The sequence below is a fragment of the Diabrotica virgifera genome, chromosome 8 (genome assembly GCF_917563875.1).
Source record: "Diabrotica virgifera virgifera chromosome 8, PGI_DIABVI_V3a".
Classification (NCBI taxonomy): domain Eukaryota; kingdom Metazoa; phylum Arthropoda; class Insecta; order Coleoptera; family Chrysomelidae; genus Diabrotica; species Diabrotica virgifera.
The window spans coordinates 24446601-24466575 of record NC_065450.1 but is presented as its reverse complement, the minus strand read 5'-3'; the positions used below and the strand labels follow the sequence as shown (position 1 = coordinate 24466575).

At 33.5% G+C, this 19975-nt stretch overlaps 1 protein-coding gene across 2 annotated transcripts in view; it reads right to left on the bottom strand.

Moving 5' to 3' along the window:
* The window catches only part of LOC126890685 (trace amine-associated receptor 1), a 748386-nt gene that overhangs the window by 262631 nt on the left and 465780 nt on the right, over window positions 1-19975 (bottom strand). The window lies entirely within an intron of this gene.

Below are 19975 nucleotides of genomic sequence, written 5' to 3'. Positions count from 1 at the left end.
CCGTGCCCGTATCTTACACGTTCGACCGTAGTGCAGCGCTACTCAAACATTTTATGGCGGTTTTTGATTGATAACAAAAGTATTATGTTATTTTTTTGTTTCGTTTTGTACAAATTAATGCTTACAACTGAGTCACAAGGTAAGTCTTAATCTTTTTTATGTACCTATTTATATATCATTTAGTTAGTGTGACAGTTATTAATGTGACCTATGTTTGATAGACCTGACAAAGGCTTTCGATCGCACCCAAGTCGAAGACATCTTACACTTACTCTATAGAAGAAACATACCAATCAATATTATACTAACCATCGAAACCATCTACTTCCATAATCGAATACAAGCAAAGATAAATGGAAAACTAACATAGTTTAGTTCATACCAGTACAAAGCGGAGTCAGACAAGAACTCTTCTCTTTATAATAATAACGGACGAAATAACAGAAGCAGTGCGTAAAGGTCATGATTACAGAATGGGGAACAAAGAAATCCAAATATTATGTATTGCAGACGACGCGCGACGCCGCATTAATCGCCGTGACAGAAGACGATCTCCAAAGATTAACACACATATTCAATACAACCGCTAAGAAATACAATATGCTAATATCAGCAGAAAAACCAAATGTATGACAACACCTAAATACCCACTAGGTACGATGTAAAATCGAAAGTGATGGGCAAATAATAAAGCGGGAAGCAAGGTTTAGATATCTGGGAATATATTATATATAACCAGTTAGGGAGATGTTGAAGAGGAAGTACGACAACAAAGCTTAAAAGTAAGTAAATCGGCGGGATCTCTTAATGACACAATCTGGAAGAAAAAACACCTAAGACAAGACACAAAAGCAAGAATCTATAAAGCAGCAATTAGACCTATAGTGACATACACGGCGGAGACAAGACCTGACACATCTAAAACGAGATGAATACTAGAAACAACAGAGATGAAAATACTTCGACGAATATCAGGGAAAAGTCTGTTGGATAGGGAGAGAAGCGAATACATAAGATCATGAAATGTAGAAGACATAAATGGATGGGTGACAAAACGGAAACAGGAGTAGAACAAACACATTAGTAGAATGGCAGAGGATAGGATAGCAATAGCACGAGATAAGTCATCAAATGTACGAAGAAGTATTGGCAGACCAAAAAAAAGATAGTGCGATAATTTAAACAATTTAGGAGGCTAATATTGAAGATGAAACAGGCTTTAAAGCCTACATACAAGAAGGAAGAAGAAGAAGAACAAGACAGGTGTGACAAAAAAATAAGTGGACGAAGAAATAAATTAAAATCTAAAGCGTTGGCGTGTAAATACAATTTAAAGTCTAAAAGTCTTTTTAAATAAATAAAGTAAAGTACTGAATCGAATTTAAAATTTTAACGACTAGTGTTCACAGAATCGCAAGTAAAACCGATATCTTATTTGACTCCTATTTCTCTTAAAAAATGTTAGGGTGATTTTTACTCTGGCTTACGGGTGATAGTAAAATAATCGAAAATACCGGAAAAATGTGCCATCCTACATCAAAAAGTGACTTGTCGCTCGGTTTTTCAAAAATGTCGTAGTTCCTGATATATTCCGTTGTCGTCTGACCACCCTGAATATACAGGGCGTACCAAAAAGGCAGGTCATAAATTTAATTACATATTCTGGGATCAAAAATAATTCGATTGAACCTAACTTACTTTAGTACAAACGTGCACATACTTACAGCCCTTTGAAGTTACAAAATGAAAATAAGATTTTTTCAATATGTCGAAAACTATTAGAGATTATTTATTGAAAATGAACATGTGGCATTCTTATGGCAGGAACATCGTAAAAAAGATAATAGTGAAATTTGTACACCCCATAAAATTTTGATGAGGTTTTGTTCCTTTAAACCCCACCACAAACTTTTGTATACGCTTTAAATAAATAATTATTTTGGTATCATTAGTTAAACACAACGTTTTTAAAACTTCCTTGCCTTTTAATATTTTTTTACTAAGCCAGTTTTTATCGAGATGTGCCTTCTTTTTTAATATGTTTACATAAAAAATTAATGTGATTATTAAACACAATCTTTTTAAAACTTTTTTGCTTCTTAGTATTTTTTTGATAAGTCACCTTTTATCGAGATATGTAATATCTCTGATTGTAATATGTTTTTAAAATATACCTAAAAATGTAAATTATTAAGTACTAGCATTTAGACCTGGATCCCGCATACCAAAAAAATTGATTAATAGCAAACTGAAAATTTGTTAATAGCTTAACAGTGTCTAGTCGGACAAACATTGATGCATGGGAACACTGGAAGAGTGGAAGTTCTAATTGTGGAACACTTTAAAAATTTGGAACGTCAGAAGAACATGTCAAATGACAGAAATAATGTTGGTTAGTAGTAGCAGTCTGATTTTTGCATGAGAGGTTCATCAAAGGGTAACAGATCAATTGGATGTTCAGTGCGACAAAATACATGGGACGTTTTCGCAATCTGACGTTGCAAATTTTTAAACTGTTCCACAATTAAAACTTCCCCTGTTCCAGTGTTCCCGTACATCAAAATTTATCCGACTAGACACCGTTAAACTCCTTACAAATTTTCAGCTTGCTATTATCAACTTTTTTAGGTACGCGGGATCAATGATTATAATTTTTCATATTACCAGGTCTGTAATCGTACTTAACTGTATACAAATATGTGGTAGATTTGACAAATATTCAAAATTTCTTGATAAAACCTGGCTTATCGAAAAATTACTAGGAGGTAATTTTTAATAGAGAATAGAAAAAATCGCACCACAATAATAATTTAATTGGAACGTACACAAAACTTTGGTGGGTTTAACACTAGTAACACCAACATTTTTAAATACCTAGAAGCACCGGAGCAGTCAAGATGACGGGTATTAGAATTTTCTGTCGCCAGTCGTTTTCGTATCGTTTTTTAATTGAAAAGAAAACCTATATTGAGTTAATACCTACTAACAAAAGACATTTAGTTAATTTAAATAAATTATTTAATTATTATTTATGTAATACAATTTATGTAGTAACAAAATTTTTTAATTTTGCTTGTACAAGACTTACATACAAATTTTTTACATGGTATATGACTTTCACATGTTTTATTTTAGTTTTAGTTCCCAGTTTTCCACTTCTTCTTTTTCAGGTGCTATCTCTGCTACGGAGGTTGGCAATCATCATAGCTATTTTAATTTTTGAGTCAGTAGCTCTGAATAGTTGTTTTGAGCTGCATCCAAAACTCAGCCATGAAATTCGTCTTCTTCCGCTGCTTCTTCTGCTATCTACCCCTCCTTGCATTATGAGTCATAGGATGCCATACTTCTCGCTCCACATCACATGTCCGAGATATTGTAGCTTTTGTCACTGCCTACGTTTATTATTTGATTGAGGTGTTGTATCTCTAATTTGTTTCCGTTGATAGTGTCCTGGTCCTGCTCTTAGTCAGATAATTTTGTCGCAATTCTTCTGCTAACTGAAGTAGGAAAGTTTGCCCACACATTTGACAACCAGTAACTTTCTTATACAGAATCCAAGCATTTATTCCTTCCATATCTAAGATATTAAAAAAAGCCTGCAACGGCCATCTTCTTGAAGCTGATTTGTTTGAGCACTGTATGGCCATCTGATCTACAACATCTACTCCGTATTTTGTATTGTTCTAGTAGGTAATGGTTTTAGGTTTCTCCTTTTTGTATATACCTATTTCAGTATTGTTTGAGTATAGAGAATTCAGCGCTAGAACATTTTTGATCATTTTTCTCTGGTAGACCTGGTTTCCCTGGTTAGCTCAAGTCTTCGTGTATGAAAATTTTTGATTTGTATAATTCCATCTTTTCGTTTTTTATTGACGGAGGAATATCGTTTCTTGCTCGGTTTATTGTTCCAGTACTGCTGGTAGCCTTCTTTCGTAATACTTTTTATGTATCGTGACATTTCTTCCATTATTCACAAGTGGGTCCATTAGACGGCTAATTACATGTTCCCCTAAGAGTTGATTGTCTGGTCGTTGTTCATCTTTCCGTGGGTAAGGAAATCCGTGCAATACATATTTGGACTAGACATTAGCTGTAAGCCAGAATTTAATTACAAACTATCGGGTTTACACGCCATGTACTGGGTGAAATGACATCTTGCCTTTGTGCGAAAAAGCTGTTCGTCGATAGATATATTTTAGCCAGTTGTAGGTGTAGCAAAATATACAATTCTCTATAAATAAGTTCCATATTGCCGACGCAAGCGCAAATTTATCTGTTGTTCAAGGATCTGTTGTTCAAGGACCGCATTTTTTCTAGGTAGACATCAACATATTCAACAAGTAATTACACTAAGTACCTACCTGCAAAAGAGAACTTGTAATCCTTAAATAGATGTAGCAAAGTCCTAAATTTTTAAGTTTCTAGAACAACTATGAATAAGTAGTAATACAGAGAGTCAAAAATAGAAGGCAGTCAAAATGACCGTCCTGGTGCTTATAGGTATATATTAACACATCTCAAAAAGTAAATAAACTAAGTACCTGTAAAGTGAGAATTGTAATCCTCAAGTAGATCTAGGAAAAGCCCTAAATTATTAACTTTCTAAAACAACTAGGAATAAGTAATACAGAGGGTCAAAAATAGAAAGCAGTCAAAATTATGCCAATCCATCCAATTTAAGGTCCTCACCACAAGCGTTTATAGCCGATATCAGCGGAAGTAACGCGCTAGTTTGAAATATGAAATTTTCATTTGCATTTTTAGCTTGAGCTTATTACTTTTAATGCGTTTTTTAGCAGTGTCGGTGTCCATTATAGAATAATTCTGCTAAATAAAATTGCTAAAGGACCCTAAATTGCTGTTCCGATATGTAAGTTATAGACTGAGAAGCAGCGCTGAAAAATCTCTTTGAATTTACTAAAGCTAAATTTTTCAGAGTTTATTACAGTGATTGTGTAGAGAAACATACTGCGGTCGGTCAAGCGAAACGTATAACAGGGGTTACTGAGAGGGTATCAAAGTTGCTTTCCTACGAAGGTAATTAAATCCATTTACTAAGGCTGAAAATCAGTACACATATTCTAAATTGAATATAAATAAAATTTATTATAGTAGGTCAGCTGTATGACGGGACAGAGCCCGTCGGTCGGCCCCAATGAATGTACAGGGTTATTCACTATATTTTGACCCCCTTGTAAACTTCTTTATTTACAGAATTAGAAAAAATGTAAAATACAAAAGTTATTCGATTTTTTAATTATGATTTTTTGACATATACATCATACTAGTGACGTCATCCATCTAGGCGTGATGACGGAATCCACCATTTTTTTAATTGAGAATAGGGGTCATTATGTATACAGGGTGTTCAAAATTTTTTTTACAATTAATTTAATTAAAAAAAAAATGTTTGGACACCCTGTATAATTAATCATGTTAATGTTTATATTACTGAATAGGGAGTTGAATAACCTTTCAAATGAGCTAGTATTCAATTCCTCTTCCTATTTAGAAAATAGTCAATTACGTCATCACGCCCAAATGGATGACGTCACCAGTATGATATATATGTCACAAAATTATAATTTAAAAATCGAATAACTTTTGTATTTTACATTTTTTTCTAATTCTGTAAATAAAGCAGTTTACAAGGGGGTCAAAAGATAGTGAATAACTCTGTACATTCACTGAGGCCGACCGACCGGCTCTATCCCGTCACACAATTGACCGACTATAATAACTTTTATTTTTATTTAATTTAGAATATGGATACTGATTTTCAGCCTTAGTAAATGGATTTAATTACCTTCGTAGGAAAGCAACTTTGATACCCTCTCAGTAACCCCTGTTCTACGTTTCGCTTGACCGACCGCAGTATGTTTCTCTAGAAAACCACAGTAATGAAGTGTGAAAAATCTATCTATCAAAAAATTTAAATAGATTTTTCAGCGCTGCCTCTTTGACTATTACTGAAAGGTCTGTGACGTCACACTGTTTGGCTCTGAGGTCGGTTATCTCGAAGATGGTTCGAGATATCCAAGCGCCGTTTTCAGATTTGGATTTGGAAGGCCAAATTACATGGGAGTCTTTCGATAGATCGGCTCCAACTATTGCAGCAGTAGCAACGCACAAACGAACAGACTTTGCGAATTTATAAACGAAAACGCAATTTTCGTTGAAGATATTATGTATGTTACCGTAAAAACCCGATTTCAGTTAAAACCCGAATTTACTAGGAAAAACTAGTTTTAACTATACGCTTTAGACAATTCTAGTTTTAACTAGTGAAAACTAGAATTATCAAATATTTTCAGTTAATTGTTATTGAGACTAAACATATTTCAGTAAAAACTAGTTTTACTAAACTTTTCAGTAATTTCAAGATTTAAATAAAAATTGCTAAAAATTTTGCTACCCCGGTTGTTTGAAAATAATTTCTCTAAAACATAAAATACTGAACAAGATCGTACACGCTAAAAACGCCAGTCCTTTTGTCCACGTTATTGTGTTATTGTCTTGCATCCAGGCTGCTAATATTTTCTCGATATCTTGGTTAGCTCGCTCGACTGAACCTTGACTCTGGCTGTGACTTGGTTTCCATGAACTAGTTTTGCCTCAGGCAGACAGTTCCAGATCTTGTAATTGGGCCATTAATTTATTAAACATGCTTTTGGTCACAACGTGGTAGTAACTTTTTTCTTCTCGCTCTGTTTCTTTTGTAAAATCTTTTTAAGTTCTGTTCCTGTCCTTTTCACGTTCTTATATCTCTGTTCTCAACCTGATTTTCGACATTATCACTCGTGGTAAATAAGACACAGTAGTTTAATATAACCAATAAAAACGATGCAGAAAAATCAACAATTGCACACACTAGTTTGTTACCGACCGGCCGCCTTCGTCACAAACCCTACCCCGAACAAGCCAAATCGTATTTGTCTCTTCTCGCAACGATTTTATCTGGTATTCGCTGGTAATTTCAGTAAAAACTAGTTTGAACTGGTAAAAACTACTCTAAAGGTACGATTCCGACCAGTGCCCCGTACGGGTAACTGGCGCCTGTGTGCAAAAAAAGATTTTGGCGCCCCTTAAGGCATTTTGGATTATGTTTTTCTATTTATTTTTTGAAGGTAGGTAGGTAGGTAGGTAGGTAGGTAGGTTCTTGAAATAAAGCAAAAAACTAAACTTTACAAGTCATATTTACAGTCTAGTCACTAACGGTAAAATATTGCATAACCTCCGAATTTTAAAGAATTGCTTGCATTAACATGGAATTTGGCATACACATACTTAACATGCCAAAAAAGTGATATTGTGCGGTTGTGTGCTTTTGCCATGGATGTGAGTTTCACCCCTTCTCGTTCAGTAAGTATTTTATCGAACTAAATGTTCTTACCAAAAATAAAGCTTATAAAAAAGTGAATGTCTAACATTATTTTTTTTAATTTTTTAAGTTTCTAACTTCAAAAGTGAGTAAGTTACGCTAAAAATAATGATGGTCCCTGTTTTGATAAAAAAAATCGTGAAAATCAACCCCTAATAAGCGTCCCAAATGAAATTAATCGTTACCACTTCACTACAAGTTACTTATGTAAAGTTTATATTGATCTTAAGTTTCATCGGCTCAAAGTGCTTTTCTTGAAAAGGTGTTCTAGTTCAAAGGGCTTGAACGAGTCGTTAATCATGGGTGTATGCAAATTTTGAATAGCCATATCTAACAAATTTTTGTTTTACAGGAAAACAAAAAATCCAAAATATTCAGAATAGAAAAACCTACATTTTTTACTGCTTGAGATTTTTGGTATCACCAATAATTTTTAAGCTATTTTTAAAAGAAAGCAATTTTTTTCAAGATAAAAATCATTTTGTCCAAAAGACTTTTTTTACCACAAAAAAGGACCAACTTTATTTTGAGCATAACTTACTTACTTTTGATGCTCGAAAAATTTTTAAACAACAAATATAAAGCTTGTTTTAAACACTTCAAAGAAGTTTTAATGAGCTTTCCACGAAATTAATTTTTTGGCTATTTCACGTTGAAATATTCGATTTGGAATTTGAAGAATAAGAACCTACTTTTCATTAGCTACAACTGTGCTTCTACTGGATTTACAGACTTCATATGCCACCCATTTTTTTAACTTTTTGTAAGCTATTTTTTTGATAACAGCATTTTTTTCGATAAAATACTTACTGTTTGAGTTATTTGGCGAAAACCGTCTAAAAACAGGTTATTTTTTTAAAAAAGTTAACATATTCACTCGCAAATAACTCGAAAAGTATTAACTTAGTGAAAAAATTCTATAAAAACAAAGTTCCTTAGAATTACTCAGTTTATCCAATTCCAGGCTTATTTTGAACGTATGGTTTTCACCCCCGAGAAGGGGTGGAACGCACGCCCAGTGAAAAAGCACACATCGGCACAATATCACTTTTTTCTTTGACTTGTTAGCTATGTGTATTATGTGTATGCAAATGTGTATTTCATGTCAATGCAAGCGGTTCTTTAGAATTCACAGCAAAAACCGTGAGTAAATGTACTATTTGTAGACTAAAATATCAAAATGAAAGAAACATAATAAAATCATAACAAAGTAAATTAAAATGTCTGACTTCCGACATGGTCTTGCATATAGGAATCGGCAGTAACTGGATGATATACCTAGATACTAAAATTTTGTATGTATTTATGATACCTTCGTCTTCTTTATCTAATATTTCACAACCATGAAAGTTAATTTCGACCAATCCATCTCTTTCCCTCCACTTTTTCTTGTATTATAAGGCGGAGTAGATGGAATTTAGGTCCTCTAAATTGTTATATGGCCGAAGTATTCTGTTTCCCTCATGTTTTTTTTTTCTATTTATCCTTAATCCTATTTAATTTCTCAACTTTTATTTTAAAATTAATTTTTGTTTTTTTTTCAAATTTTTTGCAATTTTTTATCCTGGGTTTTGGCGCCCCTAAAAGTTGGCGCCCGTGTGCATTGCACACTTTGCACATATGGTAGCGGGGGACCTGATTCCGACATCGACGGCAGACGGCAACTGCCGCCGTAATTGCCGTCTGCCGTCGATCTCGGAATCGTACCTTCAATGAAACTTTTTCGGGATTTCTAGTTTTAACTGAATTTAGTAGTCAAATGTAGTTTTGACTAGTTAAAACTACAATTGTCACAAGCGCATAGTTAAAACTAGTTTAACCTAGTAAATTCGAGTTTTAACTGAAATCAGGTTTTAACGGTAACATGTATATTTATATCTTACTTTCCTTTTGTCAAAAATGAAGTTATCTTAAAGTCTACTTGCGAAAATATCCCTTATCGGCAGTTTCATTAACTTTGCCAATGCTAAAGTTATCTAGGGCAAACTAACGTATAAAAATAATGTACGTAGTAAGCTCCGACTTGATGTTAGCTAACAATACGCTGCTTATTGTAACAGACAATTCCGAAGAAAATTAGTAGTCTCAGCAGATAAACAACCCCAGCGCGGGATTAATTGCCTCCAAGAATTTCCGAGTCGGTTCAAATTTCGAATTTGTGGTTGCAATTAATGCCCCGTTGCTCATTTTGTCGAAAGAGGATATTCTTAGTCGTTTTAAAGATGGGTCTAAAGTCTTAATTATTTTGTAACAGTAGGTATAAGATTACGCTAATATTGCTTTTTTGGGTACAACATTCAACACGGGGTAGCGGTAATTTTTCTTTTATTTTAGAGGAAATTGCAAATACAAGCACAACTTATGTCAAATAAAAGCTAGGAAGTTAAGTTCTGCATAGTGAAATGTAAATAACAGTTTATTATGTACTGTAACCAGGGCCGCGATGTCCACGTGTGCAATGTGTGAAGCGCACACAGGCGCCAGCAATTAAGGGGCGCCACTAGAGTTGTTACAAAAATCTTACGCGGGTACAAACAACACTTACCCATTTACCGACCTTGTCACCTTATAGGCACATTACGTACCTATTGATCTACAATCTGCATAAACAAGAAAAATATTGTAAAGACATGCAGCCAAAAAATGTTTAGGAGATGAAATATATCAACATTTACATTCATACGCTCAGTCCACATATGGTATAAAGTTCTGATGAAAGTTAACTTCGTTAGCAAAATTTTACAATAAAAACAATGAATATGCAGCTGGCCTTACATGATTTACAAAAGTAAAAATAATTCTTGCACTTTCGGACAGATAGAAAATTTAATGATGTTATTACTGCAGCAAATGAAGCTGCAGAGAAATTGGGTGTGGAGACCAGTTTTCAACCAGCCTCACAGTTACGGCGTCGGAATAATAGCAGGCAGTTCGATTACAAACATAAGAGAAACCGATTTTGGGTCCTTAATGCCTGGTTGCACCAACAGATCTTAAGCTCCAGCTTAGCTAAGATCTACTTATAAATAGCGCCTCCTTGAGTATCACTTACGTTGCACCATAATTTTAGATTCTTACCTTATTATCAATTATATCTATTATTATATTATGGTATTCTTATTGTGATATATTATAATTATATTATATTAATTCTTATGATATTCTCGACTTAAGCTTAAGATCTGTTGGTGAAACCGGGCATTAATGTCATACAAAGTTAATTTCTATTATTGTGTTCTCCACCAAGTATTAATTTTAGTAAACGAAATAGAAATTTGAAATCTTTCAAATTTTATAAACTCGGCCACCTGTAATAAACTTCTGCCTGTTTATCGACCGATATTGAATATTATAGGAAATTTACATTTTATGACGGCGAACTCTCATTGTTCACTGTTCAGGTTGACCATCGACACCTAATAAACTACGTAAGAGGCATCAAAAGATTTCAATATTATTGTTGTTTGATATAACGAGATAATTAGTTCACTATTTCAATTCTCGTTATAGAGGGAGTCTACTGTAGTTTAAACCACCTAAAAAACCTAGTTTGAACCCTGTTGTGAGAAATTATTCATACATTTAAATACTAGACCAAGTTTTTAAATGGAAATGTCATGGGTACCACAAAAGTTGCGCCTCTCTTTAAAACCCGTTTGAAAAGAATACAATGCTTGCACTTGCAAAGCCCTGCCTTCAACTTTGGCGAGTAGACTAACCATGAGTATGTGTGAACCAAGTTTTTACTTTAAAATCTTAAAAAGGAGCCCCCTTTATTTTTGCAGATTTAGAATCCTTATGAAAAATAAGTCACACATATTCCAAACATTTTTAGAATCGTTGATAGATGGCACAAATAAATCGCATTTTCCGATTATAGCGGCATCCGTCAACAATTCTAAAAAAAGTTTCGAATAAATGTTACTTATTTTTTAAGGAGGAAACTCAATCTGCAATAAAAAACGGGGGTTCCTATTTAAGATTTTAAAGTTAACTCTCACCACACCTCCAGAGTGTGGAATGAAAAATCCTGTTTGGTGTCATTATATAGATTTTTGAAAAATATTAAACACGTGTTTTTTAGTTTTTCATTTCGAAGTATATTTCTCGAGATATTAGACCGTTTCTATAGTTTTGCTATGGTATCACGATATATGGTTTTTTCCGATTATGGCGCTATCTATCCACAATTCGCAAAATGGCTCGAATAAAATTTGCTTATTTTTACAAGGAAAATCCAAATCTGCAAAAAAATTAGGGTTCCATTTAAGATTTTAAAGTTACCCCCCGCTCCATCCCCAGAGGTTGAAGTGGTGGACTTATTTAGTGTCATCGTATAGATTTTTGAGAAATATTTAACACATATTTTTCAGTTTTTCGATCCGATTTTCATTTCGCGAATTATTCGACCTTTCCGCTACTTTTGGGACACCCTGTATGTAACACTCATTCGTCATGAAAGAACCCCTGTTTTTTATTTAAATAAAATTGTTCTGTTCATCATAATGTACACTTTAAAAATAATCTACTTACTAAAAAAATACTTTTGCAAACTAAAATTTGACTAACTATGTTCAATAAATTTAAAAAATTATTTTTCAATATGAATTTATTTCTGTTTATGAAGATGGTTCTATTCGGTGTACACAAAACTTAATATAGAAAACAAATATAATCACTTCACAGATTTTACATTTTATCTTTATAGTGCCAGTTCTCAAAGACAAATGGCTCATTAGTGATTATTGGTCAGAGATTGGATTTCTTGCTGATATGATTTTCGTTGCAGTATTATAAATGATTCATTTAATTTGTAATTTTGGGTGTCGATTACAGTATATATCATGTTCCCACGTTTCTAATCTCTTTCAATGTTTTCGTTAATAGCATACCGCGACTGTGCGAAATGTGTATTATGCACATTCCATATAGACCGCTGTCGCAGACACACAGATTTTCTGTTAAACTATTAATTACCCAATATGTGAATTTTTTTATTAACAAATATGTTGTTTCCAATTTATCTCTCAAAATTATCCAATAATTTTTTGAGAAAAATACGTTTATGAAAAATAAGTTTAATTTTTGTTCTTTCCCGAAAAGTTAGGGGGGCCACGGCCCCCCTCCCCGTGTGTATGGGCGCCTATGGTAGTACCAGCATTTGATTTTAATCTGTTTGTCCTTTGTCCAGTGTGAGTTATAATGTTAATTTCTGCCATTATTTTATTTAAACAAATATTACGACATTCAAGGATACCTTCCAATTTGACGAAACACCCCTGATGATGCTCTAGGAGCGAAAGTTTACTTAAACGTTTACTTAAACAATATTTAATAAATTCAGTACTCGATATCTGACTTTTATTTCCATAATATTTCTTCTTTACCTACATCGTTATTTTTTAATTTGTTACGCCAAAGATTTTATTTTTATTTAATAATTTTAACTTTTTTTATTTTCCTATTGCATGTGTGGGAATTTAATTTTTTTTTTGTTAGGTTACAATAAATAATAATTTTTCATTTTTATTCACATTGTTTATTCAGAGAAACAATTTTTAAAAAATTGCCTATTTTTGGGCGCCATTAAATATTTTGCACAAAGACGCTACCACGTGCTGGCGCAGCACTGATTGTAACTTTTGTTTTCTGAGGATGGAAATTTTCTAAAAACCGTAACAGGATGGCCCAACCCTAGGGATAGCTGGAGTGTGTTGCATTCATAGTAGATGAGCATATTCGAGCCCATTTTTTTTAGAAGGAGGTCATGCAAACGGGTGTCTTTCTGTTATCCTACCTACCAACTAAAACCGCCCTTTTCTACTTCTCTGCGCAGTTGACTTTCGCACGTACCGTACTACGAAAGCAGGATGATCGCTGTAAGGCTGACACTATAAGAGTATCCCTTCTCTCATCTAGATCTTATCTCTGTGGTTGGTCAGGCAGCTCCTTATTTCGTTCTTCCTTTTTAATGACTACACGGACGTAATTGTGCACACTATTCCATCCCTCCCGTCATCTTCGCGATCATCTCTCTTACAGTTGCAGGATATAATATATTATCTCATACCTATTTCTCTATATATTGTGCTTGTCTCCACTGTTTATCTTTTATACTCCGGCGCATTGTGTGAATAACAGTGTCGGAGTATTCGCAGTATAGGCATTTGTCTGTATCTACCTTTCCGAACAAATGAGGATAGGACCCAAAACATCCGTCTTCTGGAGCACCCATCAGGAAGTAATCCAGTTGCCTGTGACCACAGTGCACTCAGTCCCTTAAGTTCGGAATCAGCATCTTAGTCGAATGGGCAACATATTTCGTGTTGTTCCACTCTTCCTGCCATATTTCCATTGATGTTTCCCTTTCTGCTTTTTATGACTAGTCAAATGCTCTCTTCTCTCATTGAGATATATTCTTCCTACTACTGCACATGCAGAGGAACATAATACATGATAGTTCACAAGGCCGCCGTAGATATAGTCCTGTAGGAGCTTGCTTCTCGCAACAGGCTCGTTATATCCAGTCGTATCGTAAGGCCCTTGTAGGTCGGTATCTTTACTAGGCCAATCTAGACTGGTCCCGCGTAAAAGATGACTGACTCGACTGCACAGTGCAACAGACTAACGTGTATGGTCCCCTTCTTTCGGATTTATGTCTTCTACAATGCTTCTACGGTTGGGCATCAATATTCGCACTCTTCGTTGTCTTTCAGGATAAAACCCGTGTATGTTCTCTATGCATCCATCATATTAGTAATTGTTACTGTAACTACAACGACCGGATTTGGGCTCTACAAATAGATTCCATTATCAGGTCCAAACGTTCACAAGCTACTAAACCACTTACAACGAAGAAACGATATTAGATAGTCAAGAAATCTGCCTAGCAAAACCCTTCGAATGGACCAGCTTACATGGAGTGGACAATTTTTCTCTGGTACATGCGCGTATAGAGAGCATATTTTATTATGGGTGCCGGGTCATGAACACACGTGTATAGTCCCAGTTGTGTTTGTGTGGTTATATGAATACATAATTCGGCATCCAAGTATTGTTTGCTTTGATTCACAGGATGATCGTACAGGCTACCGCCGAAGTATATATTTCCAGTGAGACCTGCAATAGCCTCTAATGAAGCTGTTATTAGGTGCGCTCGCGGGTACCTGTCGGCGACTAGTCGGTGACAAATTGTCAGCAAATCGAATGCGCACTTTAAAATAATATAAATAATACCGTTAAAAGAAAAATATATACAAGATATGTTTACCTAGTATGTATAATTTAACAATTAGTTATTAATAACAATTAAAATTAAATATACATTTGGCACTCCAAAAAATGGATCATTTTTGGTGTTTCATACAGTCGGAAAAATGAAAGAATACCCATGAACGAACATATAAAACACGCTGTATTTTCCTGTCGCCGTGTCACAAAGAAAATTGCTTAGCGCAAGTACATGTAATAATAATTATTACATGTACTTGCGCTGGCCAATTTTTTGTGTGACACCGTGACAGGAAAATACAGCGTGTTTTATATATTCGTTCATGGGTATTCTTTCATTTTTCCTACTGTACCTCCTAAACCTGTTGTCCAATTTAAGTAAATTTTTCAACATGCTAGAGCCTTATCCTTTAACAATATTGCTGTAATCATATTGTTGCTATACACGTAAACTTTCATTGTATACCGGGTGTACCAATCAAACTGGTTTTTTTTTTCTAAATGTTCACGACACCCTGTGGAATATTCCAGCCTTTATAAAATATTGAAATTAAAACCCAACTATAGCTCCAGGCTAGGGATGGGAAAAACCTACCGGTTTAAACCTAAAACCGGTTTTTTTACTTCGCAATAACCGGTTTGACCCGTTGTTTTTTTGTCCCGGTTATAACCGGTTTTTTCTTTTTAAAGTAAAAACTAGCTTAGGTATTATTTCGGATCCCAATGATAATTATTATTCTCAAGTAATTATTCCACACAAAACCATAATTCAAATTTTATTTTATTTTATAAAATACAGAAGCAAACTGAAAGTGCAATCTTAAATCAGCCAGAAACAATTATTAAGTTTTATTATAATATTTCCTTGAAAAGGTATTTGTAATCATAATATTTACATAAGAAGTGATCTGGTTGAATTAGACGCAAACATCATCTATTTTTCACACTTAACTCTTGACGTTGAAAGTGGGTGAATGACTTTTTCTGATTACCAAAAATAATGCTCTGGCTATGAATATCGAATTACTGATTACGAATACGAATCTCCAAGAATTTGGCTACGTTTTCAAAACGATACACTCATACAGGAAGTATTAAATGAGTTAAAATGTACCTATTCTACAAATATACAAACGTGTTAAAAGTAAAATAATACATGTTCTTTCGATAGTAATTTTGATCATATTGATATCGAGTCGAATGGAGTATCGCAAACTAAAGTGTATTGTAAATGTAACTTTGTAACCTATTGGATTAAAAAAACCGAAAACCGGTTTTTCCAAAAACCGTTTTTTTTGGCCGGTTATAACCGCCAGGTTAAACCGTAAGCAAAAAAACCGGTATAACCGAAAACCGGTGTTTTGTCAAAAACCGCCATCCCTACTCCAGGCTCTCTTAACATTCTGTTTTTGAAAATATACTTCTTTAGGCACGAGGGTAAATCTTTCATTTCACTGGGCGCATGCGCACACCGACAGTATGGTACAAACTTTATACGGGATCTGATTGCGTGTTAAAATCATCTGTCAATAATTGTTCAATATGGAGATTTTGGATAAACAAATTAATGTTGTGTATATTAGTTTTTTATTGTTGTGATGGCAGAGAAAAAAGCAAGTTTATAATATTGTAGTGACTTTTTAAATAGTTTTTAAAAGCGACAGGTACGTAATCATTGTAAATATTTCAGTATCCTAATAAAAAATTTCATAGGTACCTACTTACCTATTTGTAAAATTTAAAAAGAATCTATCAAAATAGTATGTAATGCTTTGATTTACATAATTTGATTACCATCATAATTTCTTTCAATAATCCCCTAATATATTGTTTTTTTACCCTATGTTTTGTTGTATTTTAATATTTCTTTCAATTATAAATAATTTCAATTCAAAATCAAAATAATTTGGTTAAATTCAGAAGCGTCAAAAGTTTAATCCGTTTAGTTAGTTGATCTTCGCACATGATGACACATGGTCTCCGTGGGTAAAAGTTTAAGGTGAATGAATTTCAATACTAACTGCGCTGATAAGCGGGTTCAAACCCCAATACAAACTTTTATTTTTTTTTATACATTTTATGATTGTAAGTTTATTTCTTATATAATTTTTTTTTCAGAAAATACGTATTTAGTTAAAACTTTTTCCTACATTGTTTAGAAATTATTTGTGGCATTTTTTCGATGTGTTTGTTTGTGTTTGTTTTATTCTTTTATTAATATTTTAATTTTTGACACTGTTTTAATAAAAATTTTTGAGAAGTAGTAGGTATTAAAATTAGTTTAGTATTTAAATAAAATATAAATAAACTGTTTAAAGTATATTAAAATCGTTGAAATCATATAATAGAAGTATAACTTCTTACGTGCGTACAAAGTACACACACATTCTTTTTTTATTTATTCGCTTATGTTGGATAATAGGGACTTTAACAACTAGCCATGTTCTTTATCAATACAGGGTATTTCTAAATAAGTGCAGCAAACTCTGAGGGGTACTCCAAACTGGGTTTGTTTAATAAGCTTATGTCCGCAAATGCTTCGTTTCCGAGATATGGGATTTTGAACTTTTTCTTACAAACTGACGATTTATTTATTGCTCTAAACCGGTTGAGATATGCAAGTGAAATTTGATAGGTTTTAAGAGGTAGTTATTGTGCATTATAGGTTTTAAGAGGTAGTAAATTGTGTTCTTATATAAAGATATATAGGTTTTAAGAGGTAGTAATTCTGCATGAAAAAATAGTGACCGTTGCAAATGCTTCGTTTCCGAGATATGGGATTCTGAATTTTTTCTTACAAACTGACGATTTATTTATTGCTCTAAAACCGGTTGAGATATGCAAATTAAATTTGGTTGGTTTTAAGAGGTAGTCATTGTGCATTTTTTCACATAAAACTAAACATTTTATATTCATTATTGGCGTTCATGCGGGTAATATGGCCGACCGTATGCACGCCAATGGTGAACATAAAATTTTAGTTGTATGTAAAAAAAATGCACAATAACTACCTCTAAAACCTATCAAATTTCATTTGCATATCTCAACCAATTTTAGAGCAATAAATAAATCGTCAGTTTGTAAGAAAAGGTTCAAAATCCCATATCTCGGAAACGAAGCCTTAAAACGAAGCTTTAAATAATAAATGTACCACAGATGCCATGTTTTCTGTACTACATGAGGTTTACCAAGCATTAAACAATAATCTGCACACTGCCACTGTTTTTTGTGATTATGCCAAAGCTTTTGATTGTGTGAATCACGACATTTTGGTAAAAAAACTAGATTTCTACGGAATTCGAGGTATTTCTTCGAACTGGTTTCAATCTTACTTGGATAATAGGAAACAACTGGTTAGAGCAAATGATACAGACTCTAGTCTCAAAAATGTTGTATGGGGGGTACCACAAGGTTCAGTATTGGGTCCTCTACTTTTCCTTATCTTTATTAATGACATCACTAGCTTAAAAATCGATGGCAAAGTTTTTCTTTTTGCTGATGATACCAGTATCACTTGGAGCAACTCAAATATCGCAACTCTTCATGCTACTATAACTTCTGATCTACTTACAATAAAATCTTGGTCCGATTCAAATTTACTCTCTTTTAATGTAGATAAAACAGTAGCATTGTCCTATAAAGGAGCTCTTCAACCCTTACCTCTTCATAACAGCCAGATCAGTATCGTTGATTCTGTAAAGTTTCTTGGTATTTTTTTAGATAGCAATCTGAAATGGTCCCTTCATATTGATGTGTTAAGCAAGAAACTATCCTCAACTTGCTTTGCAATAAGATCTGTTTCAAAGGAAATGAATTTAGCCTCTTCCAAAATAACATATTTTTCTTTGTTCGAGTCACATCTTCGATATGGTCTCCCTTTTTGGGGTTCTGGTACGGCTGCCCAATCTGATGTTATTTTTAAATTACAAAAAAGAGCAATAAGATATCTGTTTGGCCTCAGAAGAACAACACATTGCAGAAGCTACTTCAAAGATCACAGGATTCTAACACTACCTTCTTTATATATTTTAGAAAGTGTTTGCTTAATTCGTAAACATCTACATGTCTTTCCAGCAAGACCTAGACATGACTATTCCACCAGAAATTCTACCTTTGACATCTATTTACCGATCCCGTCCAGTGAGTTAGTAAAGAAATCTATATTATATTCTGCGAAAAAACTTTACAACCATCTCCCTCTACAACTTAAATCTGCAACATCTTTCTCCAAGTTCCGTAAAATGACTAAAGCCTATTTATCTGAAAGACCATATTATTCAACAGCAGAGTTTCTTAACCAATAACTAAGAAAGTACAGTATTCTTATTTATAAGAATATCTATATTATCTTAATCTATATTTGAGTGTCATATGCAGCAGCTTAACTTAACTTATTAAATTTCTTAAGTTAGATTATGCAATTTGCAAAATTTTTTTTTTAAATTTTGCAATAGGTTGTTACTGTTTTTTTTTGTTTATCTTCATTATTTTTATTTATGTAGACGATTTATATCATTTTAGTAAATTGTATTTGTTATTTGTTATTGTTCTTATTTTTATGATTCTTGTAAGCTTTGTCTATAAAATTGTTAAATTTTTCATGACAATAAAGCATATTTCTATTCTATTCTATTCTAAGCATTTGTGGACATAGGCTTATTAAACAAACCCAGTTTGGAGTACCCCTCAGAGTTTGCTGCACTTATTTAGAAATACCCTGTATTGATAAAGAACATGGCTAGTTGTTAAAGTCTCTAACTTTTTTATTATCCAACATAAGCGAATAAATAAAAACAGAATGTTAAGAGAGCCTGGAGCTATAGTTGGGTTTTAATTTCAATATTTTATAACCCAATATTCCACAGGGTGTTGTGAAAATTGAGAAAAAACTCAGTTTGATTGGTATACCCCGTATACAATGAAAATTTACCTGTCTACTAACAATAGTATTACAGCGATATTGTTAAAGAATAAGGCTACAACATATTAAAAAAATTACTTAATATGGGTAACAGGTTTAGAAGATAAGAGACATCAAAAATGACCCATTTTTTGGGGTGCCCGTTATTCGTGGCGGTGAGTGTATATTAGGTGAGGTTAGGAATTGTCGGAGACAAATTGTTCAGGGTATCCGCGAACGCATTTATAGTAGTGTTCAAGGCTCTTGTTATATTTAGAAGCGCTTGCTTTTGTAGGGTGGTCAGAGAGATCACACAATATTAAAAAGTACTGAACCATAAGTATCTCTTGTTTGTATCACTAATGTGTATAACTGACAGATTACCTTTGATTTCAATTCTCAGGTTTTAACTACAAATCGTCTGCAGTTCCAGAAGAGTCGCTTAGCCCTATTTTTTATATTTT